Genomic DNA, 18,105 nt, shown 5'->3' on the forward strand with positions numbered 1-18,105 from the left:
CTTTCTGGTAACCAGGGAGGCGGATAGGTGGGGCATTGAGGTAAGGGGACAGCAATGCTAGAATGAGTGTCCTTACCGAGCTTGTCTGCTTGTGTCATTTTTACCCCTCTGCTCAGGCTGTTCTCCTGCCCTGATTGCCCCCGCCGCCCCCACACCCCTTCAGCAGGCCAGCTCTTCCTCTCCATGGAGACTCAAGTTGCCATCACCTCCAACCGGAAGCCCCTCCTATCCCTCCCGGCCCTCACAGCATCCCCTCCGTTCTTGCTTCCATCCCTGTCAGCTCATCCCAGCTCCTGAGATACTTGAAAGACTCATCCCGAGAGCTGGGGACCCGAAAGGTTCAGTAACTGTTTCCTGAATGGACCGATTTTGAGAGCTAAGGTTAAGCATTGGGGTTGATTTTTCAGAAAGGGATCCCAGGACTTCCTTTCCAATGTTTCTCACATGACCGCAGGGTAGCAAGGGAGTTTCCATGAGTTTCAATCCACACTTCACCACACGCTCGTTGAACAAGTTCACCTAACCTCCTAGCTCCTAACTGCCTCAGTTTCCTCATCTGTAAAATGGGAATACCGATAGTACCTACTTCAAAGAGTTGTTGTGAGGATCCAGTTAAATAGTGCTTACCACAATTTCCGGGACATTGCATGTGCTCATTATTTTGTGATTATTACTGTTACTATCATCATATGCCCACCCCACCCCCCGAACTCGATGCTGTCCCCAGAGGCCCTGCAGAGGACAGGATGCCACTCTCGGGCCCTTGGAGATCTGTAAAGCAATCATCACTCCATCAATAAAAACAAAGGCTGAGACTTTAACCTCACCGGGGTCTGTAGCAAAGGTACATATTTTAAATTCTTTGGAAAATAATAAAAAATAGATCAAGCCATCTAACACACTTTGGTATATCTTTTCCAGTCTTTTTTTCTTAAGAACATTAAATGTAGTTCTAATCACACTGTACATACATATATGAGTTCTATTGCTCATAAGTAGCCTTATATCATGCTTGCTGTGTTGTGAAACATAATGCCGAACACCATTTCTCAACTTTTCAGGAAAGGACAGTTAAAGTATATTTTTTTAAAAAGGCAAAACCAAAAAATAAAAAAATAAAAAAAATAAAAAAGGCAAAACCATCACACTTGTATGTATACAAAATGAACACATTAAACAATTTATTTAACACATTATAAATAAGGGACCTAGGAAAATGACAACCAGGTTAAAGAAAAATGTAGGTAGGAGTGCCTGGCTGGCTCAGTTGGTTGATCATATGACTCTTGATCTCAGGATCATGAGTTTCAAGTACCAGGTTGGGTGTGGAGCCTAGCTGATTAAAAAATATTGTGGGGTGCCTGGGTGGCTAGGTCACTTAAAAGCGTGGGACTCTTGATCTCAGAGTTGTGAGTTCAAGCCCCGCTTCAGGTTCCATGCTGGGCAGAGCCTACTTAAAACAATCTCAGATACGAATATACCAGATCCAGCTGATCAGGGTACTCGTGACTACCAGGAGGAAACATGGTTCACTTACAAAAGTGGGGTAAAAAGGGAATCCACTCCATCAAGCAAGGGAAAAAACAATATGGATAATACCATCCCATCCGAGAGTAATAATAGCATATGCTAAAATATATGTAGAAAAGTGTACAGGAATATATACTAAACTGTTAATGGTGTCTAGAAGGTAAAGCTATGAAGGCTTTTCATTACCTTTGGGGCTTTTTTGTAATGGTTAAATTATTTACCATGACCTTGTATTACTTTTATAATTTTTAAAATAAAAAAGGAAATGGCAGTTTTACATGCCACAGGTTAAGACTCTCTGGATGATTTCAGAGAGTCACTTATGTAATTTTCCTGAAAGAAGTACTCAAATACATACTCCCAGCTATCCAAAACATACATCAAAATCAAGAATTCAAGGAAATTGGGGTGCCTGCATGGCTCAGTCAGTTAAGTGTCTGACTCTTGGTTTTGGCTCAGATCATGATCTCAGGGTTGTGAGACTGAGCCCTGCCATGGGCTCCAGCGTGGAGTCTGCTTAAGATTCTCTCTCTTCCTCTGTCCCTCCCCACCCCAACCCCTACCTGTGTGCATACACACACACACACACACACACTCTCTCTCTCTCTCTCTCTCTCTCTCTCAAACAAACAACAACAAAAAAGAATTTAAGGAATTGCAGTGTGACTGACTTTTCAAAGATGACCATGCCAACATGTATCCGTATGTATGTATGTATGTGTACATATGCACGTACATATGTGTATACTTTTTTCAGATTTTATTTATTCATGAGAGACACAGAGAGGCAGAGACACAGACAGAGGGAGAAGCAGGCTTCCTGCAGGGAGCTCATGCAGGACTCGATCCCCAGACCAGGGATCATGCTCTGAGCCAAAGGCAGACACTCAAACCACTGAGCCACCCAGGGATCCCCATGTGTATATACTTGTAAGCATCTTACATGTTCATCTTACAGAGTGATGTTGACACACTTCCACTGAATTTAGGTGAATGTCTGTAATGGCCCTAACCACTAGGATGCAGCAGAAGTGACTGAATGATTTCTGAGGTTTGGTCATGAAAGGCAACGTGGCTTCTCCTTGGCGCTCTCTCTCTCTAGCTATCTATCTATCTGGGGACACAAGAGTTTAGAACTCAGCCCCTATATCATGAGGAAGGCCAGACTACACAAGAGGCCGTGTCTGGAAGTTCTGTCCAATAGCCCCAGCCAGGTCCCCAGTGGGGTGGCAGCCAGCACCAAGCCCCCAGATGATTAAGCCAAGTTAGAAACTCCAGCTATTAAGTCTTCCTGCTGAGGCCTCAGACACTGCAGAGGAGACACAAGCCTTCCTTGCTGTAATCTGCCTAAATTCACGATACACAGAAACTGGAAGAGATAATAAGGATTGCTGTTTGAAGCCATTGAGTTTTGGGATAACTTGTATGGCCATAGAACCTGGAACGTGCGGTATAGGTGGAGACCACTTAAATACCCAGAATTCAATATTTATAATGATAAGCAGTGTTACAATGTGAACATGAAATTCAGAACCAATGTGTGAAAAAAGAAGACCCATGTTGTTTTTGAAAAGAGAGGTACAGTACTCTGAGCCCCTGATGGAGGGGCACGCAAGCGTTCCCCTGAAGGTGGAACACTCTTCACCTTATCTGGTAAGGGAGGCAGAAATGATGGATGCATCTGGAATGTGACAGAGACATGGAGATTCAGGGAAATGTTTTACAATCTTGAAGGTGTCGAAGGATAAAACAATAGGCTGTATGCTTTCCAAATCACAGAAGATAAAAACAAATAAACCTTTGCGCGTATCACTGAGAAGGAAAAAAGCAAAGGAAACCAAAAAGCAAAGATGTAGGCCAAAATATGATAATAAAGCCCCAACACGAACATAAGACCCAACATGCCAGAATGAATACGAATGTGTCACACTCTCCTGGAAAGCCAAAAGACCCTCCAACTGGATGAATACGATTGAATTACTTCGATGCGTCCAGGTCACCATCCATAAAATACAGCTATTTTGTAGCCCGGGTGTAGCCCGGGTGTGGTGGACAAACACTGCCTCTGGGTGGCCCCTCACCATCCCACCCTGCTGCCTGCCTTGTAGGTGCCGAGTGCCAGTGTCCAGGTGGACGTGGGCAGACACATGTAATGGAAGAGCCCAGTGAAGACAGTGACAGCCCCAGAAAGCTGGACCTGGGGGGCGAGGGGCTGCCCAGCTATCTGGCTGGAGCAACTCCGAGCCCGAGTGTGGGCCCAGCCTTCCTCCTCCAGGCTTCCCACCCTGCAGTTCTGGGTCAGTTTAGAAGGCAAGACATGCACGGGCCACCGACTGTGCCGCTTTGCCTGGCCCCCACTGGCACCTCATTAGGGAAAATTCGTCCCAGACTCCTGCCAACAATTTGGTACTTTTTCTGAAAGGTTCTGAGTTTGTTGGTTTTTTTTCTTTCTCTGTGTCTTAATTAGCTTTTTAATTGGGACGTTTGGAGGTGGCATATCAAGGAAGGTTGGTCTAATGCCCTCTACATCAACTCGAAAATCCTATTATCTGTCATTGGTAATAGACGCTTTTTGGGGGAAATGCGTTTGTTAACATCAGATGCTATGCTACATGCTAGGAGGGCAATAATGAAGAAGGTCTGGTCCCCTGTCCTGGGGAGGTGCTCATGGACTGGGGAGGGGGTGGGGGAGGCAAGCAAGTAAACAACTAACTTTAATACGAGGCAGAAGAAAATAAGTGCTAAATATAGGAACTGAGCGGCAAGAACGGGGGAGGGAGCAATTAATGCTGATGGAGGAATGAGAGGAGGCTTTATGGTGAGTTTGCAGGGCCTCGCTCTGCACGGCGACAGTAAACTATCAGAGGGAAGAAACTGCCCACACACCAAAGTGCTCTCAGCCTGCAGAGCTTGGGTCATCCAGGGTTAGCTGAGCCACTCTGAGGGGAAGCTGTGACCCTGGGCACGGGTATGGGGAGAGGCCAAATAAAATGGGTCACACTGGGGGTGCCTGGGTGGCTCAGTCGGTTAAGTGTCTGCCTTCAGCTCAGGTCATGATATCAGGGTCCTGGGATCCAGTCCTGCATTGGGCTCCCTGCTCAGCAGAGAGCCTGATTCCACCCGCCCCTCCCCTGCTCGTGCTCTCTCTCACACACATGCTTGCTCTCTCTCTCTCTCAAATAAAATCTTAAAGAAAAAGAAAATCCGGCTCCTTGTGCACAAATAAACGAATAACTATTTAACATAATTTCAGTGACAAATACCTATCACCAGCATTAAGTACTAAAAAGAAAAATAAAGGGAAACAGAATGAAAGGAGGTGCTATTGTCAAGAGGTGGTTAGGGAAGGCCTCCTGGAGGAGGTGACATTGAGCGGAGACCTGAGTTAGAGAGAGAAAGAGCCTTAGGACACTTAATGAGGCTTCCCCAGTCTAAAGATGGAGAAACAAACCTCACAGAGGGGCAGTGACTTTCCCTAGATTACAAAGGTCTTAAGACTTCTCTAGAGGAGGGTGTTCCTCCTGAGATTCTGGGCTCAGATGATGTGCTCACCGAGGCAGCACTGCCTTCAGATCCCCTCTTTATATATTGCTGAGGCCTCACAGACCCTTAGACAACCCCACTTGGAACCAGGTTAGCCCATTTGTTCCATCCTCACCCCCTTCCTCTGCCCTCCTCCCCCTCCCCTTCTTTTCTCTCTCCCCCACCTCCTTCTCCTTGTTTTTACAGTGTTTTTTTTTTTTTTTTTTGTAAATAGACGCTGAACAGTATCTAAAGATAAAGGTTCAGGTGAATGAATAGTTAGAGGAAGAACACCTGAGGGGCCAGCACCCAAACGAAGAAATAGGATGTTTCTGCCCCCCCCCCCGCCCCAGAAGCTTTCATGTGTCCCTTCCCACTTCCTTGTCATTTATGGCAATCCCTTCCTTGCTTTTCTTACCATCTCTCCATGTGTCCCTAAACAAAATAGTTTTGCCTTTATAACTTTGAACTTTATATAAATGGTGTGATTCTATATGTCTTTTGTGCCTTACTTCTTTCACTCAGCATCAGGTTCACAAGATTCATCCCTGTTGCTGGGTGCACAGGTTTGCTAGAGCTGCCGTAACAAAGTGCCACAGACAGGCAACTTAACAGCAACATAGTTTTTCACAGATCTGGAGGTTAAAAGTGCAAGGTCAAGACATCAGGAGGGTTGCCTCCTCCTGAAGATGGTGAGACAAGGATCTGCTCCAGGGCTCTTTCCTTGGCTTGTAGATGGCCGCCTTCTCCCTGTCTCTTCACACCGTCTTCCCCTCATATGTGTCTCTGTCTGAATTTCCTCTTCGTATAAGGATATCTTCGGACTGGCGTGAGTCCCACCCATATGACCTCATATTAACATCATTACCCATGTGAAAACCCTGTCTCCAAATATGGTCATGCTCTGAAGTATGGGGATTAGGAGTTGAACATACAAATGAGGGCGGAATGCACTTCAGCCCATCACCCTGAATGTAACTGTGGTTCAGTCATTTTCATAAGCATATGATTTTCAATAGTGCATAGCATGAGGACCCCACATTATATTGATCCAATCTCTTGCAGATCCGCACTTGAATGGGACCATTACAGATAATGCTGCTATGAACATTCTTTTGCCTGTAAGTTGGTGCGGGTGTGCATGAGTTTCTGCAGGGTTTACAACGAGAAATGGAACAACTGAGCCATAGGGGAAAGTTTGTCTTCAGTTTTAGAGGCTATGCAAACAGTTTTCCAAAGTGGTTGCACCGATTTCTCTGACTCCAGCCCCATATTCTCCGATCTTCATCGCTGTACTTCCTCAGCAACACTTGGTATTCTCAGACTTGTCAGTGTTAACTGGGAGGCAGTCTATTTTGCATCTCCCTAGTGACTAAGGGCCTTGAGTACGCTTTCACATGAGGTGTTTGAAGCTCCCATTTTGTGAAGCACCCATCCAAGCTTTACCAGTTCTAAGTTATCTTTTTAATTTTTAAAATTTCTTCACTCTCTCCACTCATGGGAATTTTATTTTATTTTTTTTAAGATTTAATTTGGGAAACCTGGGTGGCTCGGCAGTTGAGCACCTGCCTTTGGCCCAGGGCATGATCCTGGAGTCCCGGGATCGAGTCCCACATCGGGCTCCCTGCAGGGAACCTGCTTCTCCTTTGCCTGTGTCTCTGCCGCTCTCTATGTGTCTCTCATGAAATCTTTTTTTTAAAAGCTAATTTATTTATTCATGAAAGACACATAGAGAGCGGCAGAGACACAGGCAGAGGCAGAAGCAGGCTCCCTGCAGGGAGCCTGATGTAGGACTCGATCCCAGGACCCCGGAATTACCACCTGAGCCAAGGGCAGCCTCTCATCCACTGAGCCACCCAGGTGCCTCCACAATTTTATTTTAAAGGCATAATTAACATTTTCCTCTGATGGACTTTGGTATGTACCATCCAAGTTGCCCTGCAAGTTTGTAATATCTTGATTCTAGCCAGAGTGAGGCTGGGAGCTTCATCCCTTCCTTCTCAGAAGTCTCTGGGCTTCTCATGCAAACATTCCAACTTCCCACCTCCATCTGTGGACAGAGCTTCAACCCAAAATGCAGCCCCTCCTCTACTCAACCTGTTGCTCTGCCATCATGAACTGTTGCTCTAAATGGTCAAAGAGCCAGCTCTGTGACACAGTGGAGCCATCAGACCAGACCTTAAGAGACAATTTGTCTCATGCAAGAGAGAAATTTACCTCTGTCATCTTAAAGCAATAGTGATTTGGTTTTCTATTACGTGAGGCAGAACCTAAGCCAGATACTTACAAATAGTACATGTTTTTGATTAATCATAAACATGTGTTTGCTTGAGCTAAGTTTTCCCGCTCCCATCAAAATTATTTTTGCTGGTAAGCAAATGACAATATATTTAAGTCTGTACAATCAAATTTATATTTTTCAAACAGCCCACTGGATCGGTATCTTCACACTGCTATAAGCAATTGAGATGTGGCATCTCAAATAGCCAAGAAATTAGCATTCCCTAATTAGATAAAAAGTACTCCTTACTCTTTGTAAGAAGTTGTCTTGTTTATGATAGGTATACATAGATATGTGTCAGGATCCTCAGAAGGTAATGAATTCATTCTCTCTCTCTCTCTCTCTCAATCTCTCTCTAACAGAGAGATTGAGAGAGAGGTGAGGGGAAGGGCAGATAGAGAGGGAGAGAGAGAATCCTAAGCAGGCTCCACACCCAGCCCAGAGCCCAACAAGGAGCTTGATCCCACAACCCTGAGATCATGACCTGAGCCAAAACCAAGAGTCAGAGGCTTAACTGGCTGAGCCACCCAGGCGCCCCTGAATTTGTTCTTTTTGAATGGAATGAGCAGCAATACTCACAGAGCTTCCTGTGTGAGTTAGGTAGACTGTTCAGAGTGAGACTCTCAAGTCATGGTCCCTACCCTTCATGTGAAAAGTCATAGGTTGTAAGTCACTACCAGATAGCAGGTTATTGTGTTTGGTTCCCGAATCATGATTAAAATAGGAAGCGGTATACACGTGCATGTGCACACACATACATATACACACATGCTCATGTGGAAGCTGTGGTGCGTGATGTAGGGGCAAACACCACGGATTCTGATCATAAGACCTTGGATGATTCACTTGATCTTTCTGAGCCATTTCCTCCTCTGAAAATGGTGGCCTATTTGGGTATGGTGAGGACAAAATGAGAAAAATGCATATAAAATGCCTGCCATAAACAAAGCAAATGGTAAAGGAAGGTAAATGGTAAGTAAGGTAGGTGTGTCACTCCCCACCCAGCCAGGCCCCAGGGGGAGAGGCCATTGACACCTTGACCCTGATGCCCTGCCCTGGGGTGGGTGCATGGGGGGGCACCTCCCCAAAACAACAATACTCCCAAGCAGTGAAGCCCAGAAGAGCTGGGTGTAAGTACAGATTCAGTTTCAGTTTTTATTTAAAGATCCTAATTTCTGGATGTTTATTTGTGGGATTACAGTGGTGGCTTAAGCTCCTTTAAGACATTCTAAGTTGAAGTCTTTCCTTCACTTGGCTGCTAAAGTTTAATTCAGTCTAATTATTTCATATGGCACCGACTATAATAGTTTCATAATTTCTAGTATATTAAGCACTTAATATGTTGTGTCATTTGAAATCACATATTAAATTCAGCAAAGTACATTTTAATGAGAGTTAAGTGGTGTGAAAATATTAATACAATGTGATGGTTCATCTTGGTGCTTATATTTTATAGGTCTGTTCCTGATGCACAAATGCCTCGCTCACCAGGTAAGGGAAGCATTTAACTGCTTGAGGCTAGAATGGGTCTGGCGAGACAATATTCCTACCTTTTGTCATGTAGCATTTTACAGTGGGATTTCCCACTGGGCCTCACGACCCTATAGAGTAGGGAAATCATCACTTCTATCTTAGAAAGGGGGAAACTGAGGCTCACTGCTGGCCCTCGTACATAGGGCTTTTCCTGGCTCAAAGCCATTGCAGGTTTTCACGGTACCACAGCTGCTGTCAGCGTGACCTGAAGGGTGAGCACTATCTGGACTCCAGGGAGGGGGGTGAGCATCCGGAGGATGTGTCACTTCTCCCACCTGCAACCCCACGTAGAAAAACCAGACAGAACCAGGAATTTGGCAGACTCTGGACTCGGAGATTGCTTTTGCATCCTCTTTCAGAGTGTCCCTTCCATACCCTCAACCTAAGCCTCCTGGGAATACCAGAGAAGAGAGTCTTGAACTAAATCACAGTGAACCCTTCAGATAGCAAGAGCTCAAGAATAAGGAGGCTTCAAAGGCAGGAGTTGAGGTGAGAGAGAGAGAGAGAGAGAGAGAGAGAGAGAGAGAGTGAGATGTTAGGGAGAGCCTCCCAAGAGCCCTCAAATGGGACTCCTTTATTCCATCAAGGTGCAAAGTTGGCCCTTGGAGCCAGAGAGATCCCGGAGCAGACTCCAGTGTCCTGTACTAGCTGTGTCACTTTCCTCGCCAGGCAGGGCTAGGTTTTCCCCATCAGCAAAAGAGGAACAACATTCTCTTGTGCTTTATCTCTGAGACATGCAAATGAAACAGAACGTCAGAAGAAAGGGCAAGGATTCACACTAAGCTGAGTGAACAGGAGTGAGTGAGTCTAAGCACGCTGCCCCTTACTAATGACATAGCTGCAAGCAGACCCAAAGCACTGAAGGCCTCTGGGCGACAACAGTCCTCTGTCTGATAGCTAAGAAAAGGAGGGATGGGGGAGAAAAGGAAGAAAAGGAAGCTACTACAACAAAAACTTGATCCAAAAATGTTATCATAGTGAAGAAACAGTCCTTGCAGGAGCTTTTAAAAGAGGACCCATTTTCACTTTTTAAGAAGCCTTATTCATCCCGAGATTAGTTAGTTAATTAATAGTTGCGAAATTGAGACAACCAAAGAAGAGTAAGGAAGTGGTTATACATTTTTTTTTAAGATTTATTTATTTTAGAGTGAGAGAGAGAGCGCAAGCCAGAGGGGCATTGGGAGAGGGAATCTCCAGTGGACCCCACGACCCCGAGATCAGGACCCCAGCTGAAACCGAGAGTCAGATGCTTAGCAGACTGAGCCGCCAGGCGCCCTTACATTGCGGGTTTGTATACCTACCATGAACTTCCCGCAGGCCCAGGGCCTATTTTAAACACTTCACATGAAGCAGCTCATCAAAGGTGCTCAGGCCATTCCCAGCAATCCTGCAGTTACCGTTCAAAGAGCCCTGCCGGGCACCCAGCAGAGTCACCATCGGACAGGTGGGGAAATAGCCAGATATTCACAAAGCTCCAGGCACAAAAAAAGAGATCTGCGGGAGAGTGAACAGTGTGACCTGGGCTGGGATCCCCAACCCCCTCCGAATGCAAGCTGGGAAAGGGGCAGGATTACGGGGCATCCCTGAGGTCAGGCATCTGGGATGGATTAGAACTGCTCTAACCACAGCAGGGGCCAAGCCAGAAGAGCAGGGGCTCCAAGCACACGGGGATTAGGAGGCTTGGAAGGAGAGACTCCCTCGGCCACAGCTGACCCCGCCTCTTCCCCAGGCCACCCTCTGCGCGCCGCACACAGCAGACCTTCTTTACCTGCCCCTCCCCCACCCCTGGCTTTCTTTAACTGGGAGGCAAAGGAGGAAACAGGGAAAACTCATTTACACTGGAGCGATTGGGTGGGAGAGTGTGCTTCAAAAGAGATCTTACAAGGTTTAAGTCGGAGCAGGCGCTGCTCAAAGGGCGGGCTCTCCCCCACACCCAGATTCCCTGCAGTCCTGCTCTGCGTCTGGGGCCGTAGGTGCTTCTGGGCCAGGCCTCTGAACCCGGTTCTGGGGAACACCTGCACGCCGGTGCCATTCATCCCCAGGGCTCCCAGCACAAAGGAGGCCATGGCTGCTTCTCCACATCCCTGCTTCGTCCTCCGTGGGCGGGGGGGGGGGGGCGTTGATACCAATCCCTGGCCCCTCTTATTTCAAATGAGTGACTTATGGAAACACTCAATGCTCCCAGGCTTTAGCGGAAACACTATAATGTTAGAGAATCCTGAGATCTGATGTCTTCACGGACGTGGTTTCAATAGGAAACAGCCCATTTCTTCATTTATCAAAATGTAATGAAGTTGGCTCTGATCGCTCCCACTCAGAGTGGTGGGGAGCTTCACCTCAGACAGGACTGGGGGAACCACTCTGCATCTCCTGAGGTTCTGCAGCCCAGGACATTCAGGGAAGATTGGGAGGACTCAGGCCACCTCAGGTCTCGGAGTGGAGGGAGGACAAGGGCTCTGACGGTCAGCGGCAGGCGGGCCTCCATGGCAGCTCTGAGATGGCCAACCAGTGGGTCCTCTCCGGTACCCACAGACTCCTCCTTGCCTTTAGTGTGTCTGTCCCTTTGGGGTCTCTGGGGGCATCCATCCATCTCATCTCCAGCTTCATGTCACATCCAATTCACCACCTCCCTGCTCATCCCCACCCTCCTCCCCCTTCCTCCACGCTGGGTCTTCAGGGTTCGGGGCAAGTTCTGCATAGTTCAGCAGGTTGCAGACCCTAGGGCCACAGAAGCCCCTTTGGACTGTTCTTGGGATCTTCCATGCCCCCAAGGACGACCAGAATTCCCCACCCTTCTAAAATAGAAAACAGGAGCACTTGGGTGGCTCAGTTGGTTGGGCAGCTGCCTTCACCTGGGGTCATCATCCTGGGGTCCTGGGATTGAGCCCTGTATCCAGCTCCCTGCTCAGCAGGAAGTCTGTTTCTCCCTCTCCCTGCTTTCTCTGTCTCTCTCAAATAAATAATCTTAAAAAAAATAAAATGGAAAAAAAGTTGAATTTTTATATCTTGCTAATTATAGTCTCAAAAAAAGTCCTTCAGTTACCCAGTTACCAAAAAAAAAAAAATCGCAGCATGTCAAAGCTGAGGGAGATGTTAAAGATCACATCTGGGGCAGTTTCATCACTTTGCAGAAGATAAAACAGGACCAGAGAGGTCCAGGGAGCTGGGCAAGGTCACAAAGACAGACACAGGAAGGAATGGAAGCTAGAACTCAGATATCCCTCCTCTCTGCCACCACTGCTCAGTAAGAAAAAGAAAAACAAACAGACAACAACAACAACAAAAAAAAAACCCTACCCCTGGCTCAAAATAACACATGCTCGTGTAGCCAGAAATGGTGAACAACCAGGTCCATCTCCTGCTGGTTTTTGCAATAAGGCAGTTATGAACTCATGAGATGTACCTGTCACCGTGACACGTGGGCGCATCGACTGTGACGAAAAGGCTCTTCTTCTAAATAAATGAATAAAAAACGTGGATGCTAATTGAAGATTAGCATCATCTCCCATCAATGCTAATACGCTTTTTGGTTATTTGCAATTCCCTTTTGTAAATCCGAGGGAAACGTCATTGCCCAAATTAGCTCTTTTTCGCTCAATAAAGGCCATATTAGCATTCCGAGGTTTGCGTTTGCTTACTGCTTATTTAGAGAGAGGTCAGATGAGAAGTTGGGCCGCCTGCACCTGATTTCCATTTCATTGAAGACAGGTGCGGGGAGGGGCCTCCAAAGTCCCCAAAGGGGGTGCTCCCTGGCTGGGGCTGGAGTCAGGCTCACGCGTGCTGAGCCAGAGCAGGGCCCGAGAGCACCAGCCACCTCCACAGCGGCCTCACCTGCCTCAGGGGCTTTGCCCAGGTCGGCAAAACTGACTCAGGTGGCTCCAGGTCATCCCCTGCCTGGTGCCGCCCGCCCTGTCCTCTCAGGGCTGCGTGCAGATCAGGTGACAGCTCCACTGTCCCCTCCTGTCCCGCCCACCTCCAACCCCCAGTCTCTGTGCCCCGGGTTCTTCCTTTCCAGTCCATCTCCGCAGCTCGTCTTTGCTTTAGGCCTGGCTCGCCTGCTGGAACCCAAGCGCCCTGGCCACGGTGACCCCGACCTCCCCAGCTTCGCCCTGCGGCCCCGGCGCGGACGTCACAGGCGCTTGGCATCTGGCCGAGGCCTGGAGGCAGGAAGGGAAGTCTGAGCTGATAAGGCCTCGGGCGCATTGTCTGGGTTAGAGACAGGGAGGCGGCACCCCGGCCGGCCCCAAAGCCTTCCTTTCTCCAGTTCCGCGGTGAAGAGGGAAGTGGTCGGTTTTCGAAACCAGGCTCGCCTCCAAGACCCCAACTGCTTTCCACAGCTGGCGGGATAGTGTTGGCCTTGAGTCACCCACCGGAGCTTGCTTTCTAACCTGCGAATTAAGGAGGAGGGCGGGGCGGGTTAGGTGCCCGGCCCGGGGCGCCCGGCCACCCGCGCTGGCGCATCCCGGCGGCGGCGGGGAGCACCGCGCAGGCGCGTCCGCGGAGGAGCCCTGCGCGCGACCCCGGGGGGAGGGGCCCAGCCGGCAGGTGCGGAGCGAGGGCGCGGGCTGCGCGCACCACGTGACCGACTTCGGGAGCGCGCAGGGGTCGGGCGGGCCGAGGGCCAATTTCCCATGGTCCCTTCATTTGCATACACGACGTTGGCCGGTTAGGGAAGACATTAGGATTAATTAGGCCGCAATCACAGAAATGCAACGACCCTGTGCACGACGTGCAAGAGGTCATAACTAGGCATGGACAGTCGGGAATTTTGAAAAGCGCGCAGCAGAGTCGCCATAAGCGTAAAAGTCTCGGCCTACTAGAGTTTATATAGTCCCCGTGAAAGCGCGTTGTTTGTGCTCGCTTCGGCAGCACATATACTAAAATTGGAACGATACAGAGAAGATTAGCATGGCCCCTGCGCAAGGATGACACGCAAATTCGTGAAGCGTTCCATATTTTGGTGCCGGCCCCTTTCCTTGCAAACACTTTCCACCTGCAAGGATTTATCTTTCGTTTCGCACAAAGGAAACTGTACTCGCGGGAGACAGACTAAGAGGAGGTGGGGCCGAGTCCGGTGCCCTCTCGGCCCTGCACAAACGCCAGGCCCCAGGCTTGGATCTCTCTGCCCTGTGGCCCCTGCTCCCGCCTGCACCACCCTGAGTCCCGCGGTGCCCTACACCCTTTAGGACGTGGCTCTGCCAAAGTGGACCCACTTCAGGTCCCAACTTAGCAGGACCCTAGTGCTACGATAGACCCAAGGGGACTGCAGCAGGAGCGAGCACAGGGACTCCCTCCTCATGCAGCCTCTGAGCCTTAAAAAAAACAAAAACAAACAAACAAAAACAAAAACAAAAAAAAAAAAACAAGATAATCCCAACTCCTTACAGAGCATCGATCATGTCCAGGGGCTTCCAGTATCTCATTTGGGTATTGCAGACAGCCGTGCCCTGTGAGTACTACTGTCACCACTTTACAGAAGACCCTGGGGGGTAAAGCCCCCGGGTCACGATCGTGCTAGTAAGTGGCTGCAGCGAGGCCCTGCGCAGGCCCTGGAAAGAGCGGGGCCCCTGCCCCCGCGTGATGGATGCAAAAAAAAAAAGCGCCGTCCTACTTAGTAAAATGGGAAGGGGGCCAAGTCCAGGAAAGTTCAGATTTGCAGCGCCGACTTTATCAATGTGTTTTTGAAACACCCGTTTCTTTCCAGTTGGAAAATGTTGGTGCGCGTGCTTTGCTGGTGCCTGAGCACACGCGTGGAAGGCCCAGCGGTGCCCGCAGCCGCCCGGGGGAGCCCCTGGTGGCCTCCAGGGCCCCAGGGCAGCGGCGGGGCCTCTCCCGGGCGCTGCGAGCTGCCAAGCAGCGTTCCATCACGGATCCATTTCTGTTCCCTTAGTGGAGGTGAAATGATCGTCTCCAGGTAACAGCCGAGAAGGGGGGGGGGGGTCCGTGGGACCTCTCATTGCACCTTGTCTGCTCACGGGCTCCAGTGCATGGAGTTGGGAGACAAGTTTGGTTTCCCTTTCCTCTCCCCCCCCCCCGCCCCCATACGCCTGGTTCTTAGGAAGAACTTGGGTCATTGGGTGAGTAGTTCTCAAAGTCCCCTTCTGGGATGCCAAACAAGGAAAGGACCAATGTTGGCGTGACTCTCTCTCTCCTCTTAAGGAAACTTGTCATTCTTCTTGGTATGACCCCATTGTCTTGGAGCAGAGAGGAGGAAACACGGGCAATTCTTAGTCCTGGAAAAGCCAGAGACTTGGCTGACTTTCCTGGCTCTGCACTGTTCTGTGAGGTTGGGTACCCTCTCCGGCCTCCTGTTATTGTTATAGATGAGGAGGCTGAGGCACAGAGAGATCCCACAACTTACCCAATGTCACACAAGTAGTAAATGGCAGAGAAGAGATTGAGACCCAGGAAATCTGGCTAGAGAGCTTGTGCTCCTAAACAAACACTAGGCCACCTTTGAAGGCAGAGAGTGGGAGATAAAGCGATTTAGAATTAACGGAAAGAGCCTATGGGTCCAGTCCCGCTCTTGCTGGTGTTCTGAATTCAAGGATCCTTTTGCAAAGGATTGAGGCTACACTTTAGATGGGGGTAGCTGGGACTAGGTGGACAGGTACATGCGTGGTGAACTTGAAAATGTGAAGGAATGAAGCAGTGTGTGGGACACAGCTGGAAGAGGAAGGAAGTTTTCCTAGGCTCACAGTCTCTTACCAGACACCTGCCCCCCCATGCAAATAATCCTATTGATGAAGGATCATCTGAGCAGCAAACTTGTGCTTTATTAATATTATGCAAATGAGCTAACTGCCTCCCAATAGCTGTTGTCCAGAAGCACCTAGGGACTCCTCCCCCCGGGCGTTTCCAGCACCCAGATGAACCACAAAGTTGGAACGCCTTCATTTAGACATCTTTAAGCTACTGTGATACACTGGGACCTGTGCTGGAGATCACAAGGAAGAGCAGGATGTGTCCCTGGTTGCCAGGATACTTACAGTCCTATGGAAAACACACACACACACACACACACACACACACACACACACACACACACACACACCAAGGATAACCCGGAGAGGTGAACACCCCCTTAGTTTTATGAACCAAGTGCCACAGGAATGCAGAGGGATTAGTCCCAGGAATCCAGAGGTCTTGCAGCTGTGTTTTATCTGGTTTTGTTTGGCCGACAGGTTACCCAGATTTGCAGGATAAATAGAGGCAGGGATAGTCTGGGGGCCGGGGGCGCTGTGAAAAATCAAACCACTGGATGCGGTCCCCACCAAGGCCTACAGCTTCACTCAGTTTCTCACCTTGGATTTGCTGGGATAGGTGAGGATATAGACCAGTTCACTACATCCCTTAACTAGTAGTGGTGAGTTCCTCTGCTGAAAAAAGGGAGTCTGAGGTTGAGGGGGCATGTTTGCCTGGTTCTTTATCCCAGACCCTGGACTCCAGAGCAGCACCTCCTGTGGGCCCCTCCTGAAGCCAGGAGGGTGAAACCAAACACCTCGACGGAACACCCAGGAGGCGTTCTGTGCTCCACAGCCCTCTAGCAATTCCCCAAACCCCACCTTTTCTCCCTAAGACAAGGCTCCTTAGTCTGGGGGGGCCTTCGGACGTTGGCTGTAATACCTAAATTGCGTCGCAAGGTGGCAACGTTGTGGCGAGAAACAGACTTTTAAAAAATCCTGCGGGGGTTTTTTTTTTTTCAAAGCATATTTTCCCTATTAATGTTTCATTTAACTTAATTAGAATCTGGTAAACTAATTAAAGTAGCTACGAGCCCCGCAATCAGCAATAATTCGTATAATTATTGATAATTACATCCATACCAATCGTTTGGTTATTAACATTTGGGGGAGAACAAACCACTTCAGAAGGGACGAGGAACCCAGGAGGGTTTTTGCGACAAAGCTTTTTGGGTCGGATCCGCCTACACCTTCAATCTGCAGAGACTCCGGCCCCGGATGGGGTGCCCTTTCCGGCGAGCCCCAGCTGTCTAGGGCTTTTTTTCCCCCTCCACTTCGGGGGGAATTCGGAAAGGGAAGGTGAAAAGGAGTATTTGCGAGGCTCCTGTGTACGGGCCTGGGTGGTAACCGTAATTCCCATTTTACTGGGAAGGGAGAGCGTGGTCACCCTGGGGGGCCAACACCTGCGCTGCTGGGCGCATCCGAGCACCTCCCGGCCCTGGCACGCCCCAGGATGCAAGTCACTTCCTCTGGCGACCTCAGTTTCCCCGTGGGCACAGCGGGGACCTGATCTGGTGGGAACGTTCCAAAGGGAACGTTCCCGCGCCCTGGAGGGTTCCTGCTGGAGATCGCGTCTCCCGAGGTGGCTTCTTCCCAGGGCGACACCTCGCAGCGCCACTATCTCTGTCCTGTCCTCTCTAGGACTAGCCCTCGGCACATCTCGGGCCTGGCGGAGGGCTCAGAGCCCCAGCGCGGGGGGCTCCGGCGACCCGCTCCCCGCCTCCTCCGCGCGCACCGGCTCGCCGCCTGCGCCCCTTCCCCGCCTCCGCCGTGCGGCCCCTGCTCGCCGCCGGCCCCGGGGCCCCCAGACGCCCCCCCAGACTTCCTGGAACCGCGCAGCCCAGGGCCCCCAGGCCCGAGGGGCGGACCCCGAGGCGGGGACCGGAGAAGCGCACGCACGGGGGTCCCCGGGATGTCGGAGCGCGGCGGCGTCGAGGCTGGTCTCGCGCGCCCGGGGTGGTGGGGGTGGGTGGGGGGGAGGCCCGAGTGCTATTTTATTCTTCCTAGAAGAATAAAGGGAGAGACACAGCACCCTTGCTAGTCAGCCCAGGAGGTGAAACTGGGAGCCAGGGCTGAATGATCCCCCAGCACGGTGCGCTTTGCGGCTCCAAGCACACTCCCCGCGCCCCGCTCCAAAAAGCGCGCTGCAGTTTGCATCCTTTATCCGTAGCCTACCCGGCAGGTGCACTGGGGAAACTGAGGCCGATGGGGGCCCAGCAGCAAGGTGAGGCCTCATCAGCTGGGCCAGGATGCCATCCATCCCTGTCACACACACCCTGACACCCCCTCATCCCAGCAGTCGAGACCACATGACTTCAGCATAGACGGGCCTCACCTGGCTCCAGGTCCCCACACCCTTTCGGACGGAAATGGACAGGACAGTAAAAACTGCCAGGGCCCGCCCGGCACGGGAAGAGGAGGCCAGGCCCGAGGACATCTGTGCCCCAATGCGGAGTCACGCCCTGCCCTTCTAGGCCTGGCCCACCGAGGGCCTCC

At 50.1% G+C, this 18,105-nt stretch overlaps 1 non-coding gene across 1 annotated transcript; it reads left to right on the forward strand.

Moving 5' to 3' along the window:
- Nucleotides 1-13,719: 13,719 nt before the first annotated feature.
- Nucleotides 13,720-13,826, forward strand: LOC129506495 (U6 spliceosomal RNA). Its single transcript, XR_008663820.1, has one exon. It is a non-coding gene; the product is annotated as a U6 spliceosomal RNA (small nuclear RNA).
- The last annotated feature ends 4,279 nt before the right edge of the window (nt 13,827-18,105 follow it).

This window comes from Nyctereutes procyonoides, unplaced genomic scaffold, assembly GCF_905146905.1.
Source record: "Nyctereutes procyonoides isolate TBG_1078 unplaced genomic scaffold, NYPRO_anot_genome, whole genome shotgun sequence".
NCBI classification, from domain to species: Eukaryota; Metazoa; Chordata; class Mammalia; order Carnivora; family Canidae; genus Nyctereutes; species Nyctereutes procyonoides.